The sequence below is a fragment of the Rhipicephalus microplus genome, unplaced genomic scaffold (assembly GCF_043290135.1).
Source record: "Rhipicephalus microplus isolate Deutch F79 unplaced genomic scaffold, USDA_Rmic scaffold_13, whole genome shotgun sequence".
In the NCBI taxonomy this organism is placed as follows: Eukaryota; Metazoa; Arthropoda; class Arachnida; order Ixodida; family Ixodidae; genus Rhipicephalus; species Rhipicephalus microplus.
In genome coordinates this window covers 26279935-26287493 of record NW_027464586.1, presented here as the reverse complement: position 1 = coordinate 26287493, position 7559 = coordinate 26279935, and positions in this window count along the sequence as shown.

Below are 7559 nucleotides of genomic sequence, written 5' to 3'. Positions count from 1 at the left end.
GAAGCCACTAGGTGGACCCGTGCCACTGGAGGACAAAGGTGGCAGGTGTTTGTCCAGTATTGAATTAAGACGCCGCCTTGTGCTGCTGCGTCTGAACGAAGTCGCCTTCGCAGGTGGCCCCTCTTCATGCTTTTTACTAGACACCTCTCGCTGTCCAGCAGGCTATTCGCGGGGTCTTTTGCTTGGCGCGCCCCCACTGATACTCTCGCACGACACTGGAGGTTAGTTTAATTCCACCGACTCAGGCTCCTTCGATGGGGTGCTTGTGAAGCCTTCCTTGGTTTGGACGGCTGGCTCTTGTGTAACCTCCCTAGATGCTATGTCTGCTTGTACTGTTGGTCCATCACCACCAATTGGTGAGGCTGTACCTTTTGAAGCTTCTGGGTTTACCACGTCACCTGCACCTTTAGCCGCGTCTTCAGCCTCCGTCGCATCCATCACCCACTCTGCAGTGTCTTCACCTTCAGCTGATCTGATAGCCATTGTGTACGAGCACATGCACTCATCTTCGCTGTGGCCAAACCACCGACAACGCGAGCATCAGGGTATCTTACACTTTCGTCTAACATGGCCGGTACCTTGGCAGTGAAGACATTGGCCGACCAGGTGCAATCACAAGTGCCAGTTCATCAGCCACCCAGATTTGATGCGGGAGATCTTCAACCTTCACGCCACTCTTCAGCTTAAGAAGCTCAGACCATGTAGTTGACCCCTTGTCGCTGACTCCCTCAACACGCCAATTCTCCCGGGTGACTTGTACGACCTTCCCAAAAGCCGCCAACGCCGTTCGCACGTCTTTATCGTTGACGCCATACAGCAGTCAATGAAGACACAGTCGCACCTGCTGATCCTGGGGGTCTACGATGATGCAGCGTCGACCCTTGACTTTCAGCTCCCTCACGTCCAGCAAGCGTCTCGTAGCGCCCACGTTGTTCAAGGTCACTGCCCAGACATGATTTATCTGGTAGGCTCCCAGTGCCTACACCTCCGACAGCAGTCTCGCAGGTCTGAGCGCGTCTCGGAAATCTTCTATTTTGAACTTTGAACTTTATTTTGAATAAAGAACATACAGTAAAGAAAAGCATGTTAGCAACATCTGGATCCTTAGCAGAATGCTAGTATGGATCCATGCAATTAATTATGTATGGATTCATACATAATGTATAGATAATGTATGAATCCATACATTATTTAGAGGCAGGAGAAAGAGTTGTATAATGAACGACATTTTAGTTTAAGATGCACATTGTTTTGATAAACATGTCACTTATACACAGATACTGAACACATTGAAGAGGAAAAATCCAACTTATACACTACACTTTGAACACGTTTTTTGGTTTGCATACTTAACGTAATACATCTAATATTTCTGTACATCTGGTAATAGCATTCCTGGTCAGCATACAAAACATTATTTTAAAATCACCCAGCGCAATTGATGTGGTCTGCCACGGACATCACCGTGTAAAAACACAGTGTTTTGCGCGATGCATCCCTTGGGCAGTGGTGGCAAAACAATCTTGTATCCTGCGTCTTGGTCTTCGGTCATCCTGTTACCACGGCTAGTATGTGCCGCAAACGCCGCTCCAATAGAGCACATGATCTTTGCGTCCGACGCGCGTGAGTGCCGACGAAAGAAACTACTCCACACCTCAAACACGACGATGGCTTTATTTCTTCGTCTTAAAAGTAATTCAAGTATCCAATATTTTGAATTTGTGGTTTACATGCGCAGTGTTTCGTCTCTTCGTACTCGCGCCACCCTTGCGAATGTGAGCTCATTATTTGTGGGTTGCCTTGGATCACATCCATCTGGCAAGTTTTGCCGCAAAGCTTGTTAGCGTAGCTCCAGATGTGTTATGGCAATCGCAGTGACTCACTATGCGGTTAGTCATACCTATGTACAAAACAGCGTTCATTTGAACTGCTCACTAAGCACTGCAGATTTCGCCCCTCGATAGTTTGGAAATATTTTCTGTCCTCTTCGTTTACGTTCCGCGGACGAAAGCAGCAGCAGTTCACTCTGGCCGAAACGACCACTAGACTTAGGGTCGTACTTCTTGCGCCACGGTTGCTGTGAAGATCGTGAATATTCAGTTAGAAAGAGCGTAATGTTCGTTAAAATGTAGTTTTGATCATAACTGACCCATGAATGATCATATTTTCACCTTTGATTACACAAATAGAAAGCTAAAAACACCAAGTTCGGGCCTTTCAAGGGATAACGGCTGCCGGGGACATGCGGCTTTATACGGTACGAGCCGCAACGACTCACTGCTGGAGTAGGTTGGTCTTGATTATCAGACTGATACTACTGTCATTTTGTGTTGCCAATTCTCAGTTATATCGATGTCGTTTATGAAATAAATTGACGAAACTCAATCAAACTTCAAGGAAAGCGCATTCGCGCCAAGGGGGGCAGCCATTGGTGGACTGGAACCTTTTTCCCAAAAATTCTTGCATGCCCCCACTTTGCCCCCCCCTACTCCAGGAGGAAAAGCATGGGTAAAACACGACGCATAAGTTCTGTGGTCTCTGCCCCCCTGAAAGAACAAAGTTGTCGTTTGCCCCTCCCTCCCCCGTCCTCCACAAAATCTTGGCAGCGCCTCTGACCCGCGCGATAAACATATGAATGCTTTGGCGTACTCGCATTCATTGCCTAAGGAAACTGAAGCTATGTGTAGCACATAGATGGGAATACCAACATATTCGGTAAATTTTACACTCGACATGTTACGATTTAATATTAAATCTTACAGAAAGTGCGCCGATTGCGCCTAGTTTCTGCCAATGTGCCGCTAAGATGAATAGTGTGCGGTAGAGTCTGTACAGCGTGACCAGTGCCTCCCAGCGCGCTTTAAGACACAGGGCTACGTGGTACATCGTGGCGCAGTGCGTTCCAGCGCACTGGGCGATAGTGGCCACGCTGTACAGTGTGTCCCAGTGCCTCGCAGTGCGATGTAGTACACTGGGACACACTGTACAGCGTTTCCAGCGTCACCCAGCGCACTGAAACGCGCTGGAGGATACAGGAACAGGAAACGCTGTTTTTTTTTTGATAGGGAGCGTTGCGAGGTGGAGGTAAATCAGGTCGTACCTGACTTCCGTGCCATGATTATGATGTTTCGATGTGTCGTTTACCTATGCCATCTATTCACGTCAGGTTATACCAAATTTAGTGTATAGGGAGCTAGCAAAACGGCCATGAATATGCTATGAGCGTGGTATGTTGTCATGTTCTTACATGACAACATACCTGTGTCGGGATTATCCTGTGTCATGATTATCCTGTGTCATACCTGTGTCATGATAATCCCTGTGTCGGGATTATCATGTTTGCACCAGTTATATATTTCGTGATCTATTGACGTCACGTAACACCAAATTTGGTATATGTGGAGCTAGCAAAACGGCCGCGAGCGCATTATGAAGGGCACCACCCAGTTTACTCCAACGTAGAGTTGACGCGCACGCACGCTGGGTACAGCGAAGCTACGTCAGCAAAACACGAGCACTCTATAGTCTAAAGCCAGGCGCGACCAACGTTAGTTGGCGCAGCCCAACGGCAACCGGCGCGAAATGCGACTTGCTGCATTTTGCGCCGATTCTTTACCCGCGGACAACATTGCGCCTCCCTCTTTTCGTGACGTAAGGACGCCGCACGCGCTGAAATGTGCATGCGTCAAAGCACTCAGCGCGGCAGGCACCTGCGAGTATGTGGCAAGAACGGTGCATGGCATGGCAACGCCAGCGTGACGCGACGGAATGAACGCCGGCGAGCACACGCACCACGTCACGTCGAAAAGTATTGGCGCCTTGACAGTGGTATTTAGTCATGTTCTCACATGACACGCATCTCATGATTATCATGTTTGCACCAGTCACATACCTTCGTCACGCATTGGCTTCACGTAATACCGACTTTGGCATTTGTGAAGCTAGCGAAACGGCCACGAACGCAACGTCATTGTGGAATGTAGTCATGTAATCAGGCATGTAATCAGGCATATAATCAGGCATGTAATCACGACATGACACGTATGTTGTGATTATCATGTTTTATGTATCATTAGGTATGCCCTCTATGTGCGTTGCGTAATACCACGATTGGTACATGTAAAGCTACAAAACGGATGCGAGTGCATCATGAGCGTAGCATGTAGTCGTGTTGTTTCATGACGCGTATCTCATCGTTATCATGTTTGCACGAATCACATACCTTTGTCATCCATTCACGTACTGTAATACCAAACTTGGTACAAGTTACGCTGTCGAAACTGCTGCGAGCGCATCATGAGCGTGGCATGTAGTCATGTTTTTACATAACACACATATCATGATGTTTATGTTAGGGTCTGTCTCTTGTGTTCACCATGCAATCATGCCATACCATACCAGTTTTTTATCATACCATGTGAACGAAGCCACCGCAAGAGCTGTAGTACTATAAAATTCAAATCATGACATTCATGACATATGTTTAATGATTTTCATGTTATGACTAGTCAAATATGTTTTTCATACAGTCATGTTATGCCGTACCAAGTTTGGTATTGATACCATTATCGAAACGGCCAGGAGCGTTAAAAGTCGTAGGCGGCTAGATAGATAGATAGATAGATAGATAGATAGATAGATAGATAGATAGATAGATAGATATAAAACACGTATAGCGAGTCCGAGGTTGAACAAGGTTACTGCACGTGTGTAGCGGGCCTCTTCGAAAGGTGGTAGCACTTTTGCACTTCGTTGGTACGCTGCGACAGGCATTGACTTTACAGATTTCCAGGTAACTAAGCTACGACGCTTGCTTTCTGTTGCATATATCCCATGGAGTCCCATTGTCCCGTCAAAAGCTGAATACGCATGGCATTCACTTATTTATTTTTTCATTTATTTATTTATTTACTTTTTTATTTTTTATTCGTTCGGGTATACTGAAGACCTTGAAAGGGCCCAGACAGGAGGGGAAATGTACAAACAAACAATAAAAAGTGTGCAGGTATCAAAGATAATATACTGACAACAAAGCAAATCTACCAACAAGTAAACAAGCACTTACAATGTGAAACAATAAAATAAAATATGCAGAATGAAAGGATCATGAATACATAGATATCTGATAAATGTACAAGTTATCTGTGCAAGGTTAGGCTTAAGATGTAATGAATGCGATGGAGTCGGTGTTCTGTGTGCACTAAGAGTTAGGTAGCTCCAGTCTGCTACAGTTCGGCGAAAAGGACTACTGAAAATGTTGGTTTTGACATTGTAAGGTAATAATGTTTAGAGTGACGATGTCTTGCTCGGCGAGCAGTAAGATGCCTAATATAAGGTTCAAGAGAAAGAGACAACTTAATATACAGCAACAACAGCAATTTAAGCCGGTGAATTTTTCTTCTTAGTTGTAAGAGCTGAATCTTGTGTTGGGCTATAAGGGTACTTGGAGTGTCACTGGTACGATATTTTGAAATCATAAACCTTACTGCTTTACGTTGGATCCTTTCTAGGAGATCGATGTTAGTTTTTGTGTGAAGATCCTACACGATAGCTACGCATTTCAGCTTAGGACAGACAAGATCAGTATAAGCGGTTCGACGGGTCTTGGCAGTAGCGTGTTTTGATTTGTGTTTAAGGTAGCAGAGTTTTTTGAAAGCGGAGTTGCAAAGGGGAGAGATGTGGGAACTCCAACTGAGAATAATACTCAAGATGACACCTAAGTACTTATATTCATTGACCTCACTAAGTGCCATGGATGCAAGCTTATATGTGAATCAAAGTTTATTATATTTGGTGATTTTCATACTTACTGTTTTATCAATAATAAGCTGCATATCCCAGCATTTGCATCATCTTAAAATATTTTGAAAGCTGCAGTTTAAGGCGACTTGATCTTGTTGGCTGGTGATTTCGATACAGTAAGCAGACTTGTGCGTATAACTTTATCTGAACAGGTTCAGAATAGTCAATAATATAACAAAAAAGATTAGATAATAAAGGTCCAACGACACTTCTTTGGAGAACGCCAGAAGTTACTTGAACGTTACTCGAAGTTATCGATTGCAACGAATTGCCTACGGTTAGTCAGGTAAGCAGAAATCCAATTTACTAGGTATGAGGGAACGTTCAAATGAATAGATTTATCAATTAGTTTTGTGTGGGACTCCAGACCAAATGCTTTCCTGAAGTACAAAAATACCATGTCAGTTTGTCCTGATTTGTCGACTACGCTAGCAAGAATATAAATAACAAATAGGGTTACAGTGGAGAGACCATTTCTAAAACCATGCTGCATAAAAGTTAGAATTGCTCGATCATCAAGAAACCTTGTAATTTCATTAGTGATTATGTGTTCTAAGAGTTTATAACATGAGGAGTTTAGCGATATGAGGTGGTAGTTTTGAGCTAGTGATGGATCCTCTTTCTTTAGGATTGTTATGATACGAGCTTATAGCCAGCCGTTTGAGAGCACAGCCGAGCAAAGTGATGCACTAAAGATAATAACAAGAAAGTGTGACAGTATTTCGGCATATCAATGAAGAAATGCGTTTGGTAAGTTGTCGGGCCTAGGTGTTGTTTGTTCTCGGGCCCAGGTTATTGTTTTTATATTCAAGAGCATAGAAAAAACGCCAGGCAAGAAAACAAAGTTATAGTCATCCCTCGCTTGTGTATTATCCACGCGACGGAGAACAGGCGAACGTAGAAAGATGCTATTGCGTAGAGAGATGCTAAATAGTTTTACACCTAGTAGACTTGGGAAGATCAAAGATGCAGGAAAAAGCAACAAGTTCATGATCAGAAATACCTTGTTCCACAGAAACGGCAAAATCTTGGAAAGTCTGGCTAATAAATTTAAGGTCATGTATAGAAGCAGAAGCAGCACCAATTCGTGTACGCTCAGTAATCACTTGCTGTAGGTTATGCATAAAAATGCTGTCATGCAAATGTTGACTATTCACTCTGACATCAGCGCTAAATGCACCGTGAGTCCAGTCAATGCCCAAAAGATTAAAATCGCCTAATAAAACTTACTGTGTACAAAAGACGCCATGTGTTGCTGGAAATCTTGCAAAACACTGCGGAGTGGACTCTGTGGCTCGGTAAACAGCAATCATTAGAAGAGATGTATTACGGCGTAATTTTTTCAAAGAGAGCACTTCCAAATTCGCCCCTGAAACGTTGAGGAGGAGGGAAAGAACAGTAGCTGATTTTGAAAACGACTAGCACTCTGACTTGCACAGAAAACAAGCCTATGCGAAAAATAGTGCATACGTAAGGCGAGAAACTTTTTAAAGCACATGGTCTATAGGATGCGTTGAAGACGCTTGCTCTTGGCTTCCTCGGCTCGCGTCTCGTTGGTGTTAACCGCATCGACTCCATTCTCGCAGGCGATAGGTCTTCTGGACTCGCGCCTCATCACTGCCGACGCTTGAGTTCGGCTTGCCTGGCTCGCGCCTTGTCGGTGTTTTATGTGCGATGTAGCCACTCGCGAACGCGACCGACTTCACCTGCACGCAACGCCAGTGACGGCCGGAAAAGTTACGCGCCGACTAGCGCAA